The sequence below is a fragment of the Saccostrea cucullata genome, unplaced genomic scaffold (genome assembly GCF_032062105.1).
Source record: "Saccostrea cucullata isolate Sc308-1 unplaced genomic scaffold, CSIRO_AGI_Scuc_v1 ctg1575, whole genome shotgun sequence".
In the NCBI taxonomy this organism is placed as follows: Eukaryota; Metazoa; Mollusca; class Bivalvia; order Ostreida; family Ostreidae; genus Saccostrea; species Saccostrea cuccullata.
In genome coordinates, this window is record NW_026925723.1 from 95,460 (window position 1) to 96,905 (window position 1,446).

The 1,446-nt window shown below is 28.8% G+C and overlaps 1 long non-coding RNA gene across 1 annotated transcript; it reads left to right on the top strand.

Annotated features, from left to right (window-relative positions):
- The first annotated feature begins 245 nt into the window (after positions 1 to 245).
- LOC134269667 (uncharacterized) lies at positions 246 to 1,206 on the top strand. Its single transcript, XR_009992620.1, has 2 exons — positions 246 to 294; positions 771 to 1,206. It is a non-coding gene; the product is annotated as an uncharacterized LOC134269667 (long non-coding RNA).
- Positions 1,207 to 1,446: the final 240 nt, after the last annotated feature.

Consider the following 1,446-nt stretch of genomic DNA (forward strand, 5'->3'; position numbering starts at 1 on the left):
GAAAAGCTCAGCTGAGCTTTCAGCTCAGGTGAGCTAAAAGAGAGAGATTGTCTTGCATACTTTTGCCTCTTACAATTAACAAGTACTTGATTGATCGAAAACAAAAAGTTCAACGACGATCACAGATAAGTAAATATTCCTATCTAAAAAATAAAAAGCTTACCACGACGATTGGAAATCTGGAAATTAACCCCGAAAAAAACCTGGAAAAATACCTTGATGAAACCAAATAAAATATACATAACGCCAACGTCTTAATTCCATTTTAGACCCTTGAGACAGGAGTTTATACAGGTAACATATTTATTTCTCCGGTTATTTTATCATAATTTACACTCTTGCTGTTTGTTTAGATCTATTTTATTTTAGAATTAAATACATGTATAATGCATTACCTCTCTTAGATACAAAAAAAAATACTTTTGGAATTCTTAATCGTAGTCGTCTAACTATTCAACGACAATTGTTTTAATGGCATGGATGAACAGTTTTTTAATATGTATCGCCACAATTTTTTTTCTTTTGAATATATATGTATAAAATGTATACATACAGAAGGAAATATTTATTATATTCATTTATTTTCATTTATTTATCTATTTTTTATTTATTTATTATTTTGCAAATCTGAGATGGAATTTGATTGGCCTTGTACTTAGAATATTAAACTTTTAGAAATTCTCTCAAATAACAAAGCAGTTTATACATACAATTAAGAATAATCGGTAAGATTTAAGAAAATTTAAATGAATTTTTTCATACTATTTCAGGATTTTAAAATGTACCTTCGCTTTGCATTGATAATGATGTTGATATCTCTTGCCGATGGCTGTTTAGGAGACCCATGTATTTCTACATGTTTGGATTCCTACGTTGAATGCAATAGAATCTGCGACAGTTTAGGTGAATCAGATTTACTTCGACGTTTGCATTGTCCAGACTGTGATGAAGCCTTCTCGACTTGTCAACAAAACTGTGCAAAAGTATAAACTTACTAGCCATGAAGATAATGTGAAAAAGTTTGGAGCTGAACATCCCTCAGATATTGAATTTTAACTTCAATATATTAAAAATATTTGTTTATAATGTAAAAAAAAATTGAAATCAAGAACATTTTTTTGGAAATTCATCAAATTATCTTCTCCACATGATTCGTTCAATTCAATTCATATGAATTTTAATATCAGAATAAATTTTTACAAACTATTTGTATTAAACTCTATTTACTCTGAATAAATAAACCTGTATTAACTAAAAGGTTTATTAATTCCTTCAGCGGTTAAAATTATATATGGATATTTTCTAAATGTATTTTAAGAATCGATCTTTAAGATATGTACAAACAATACAAAAATGTGATTTGGGAATAAACAATCATCTCTGGACATTCAAGAGGTCGGTTCAAGTGCCACGAAGGAGTAAGCATCCCTGTTGACTGATCACATC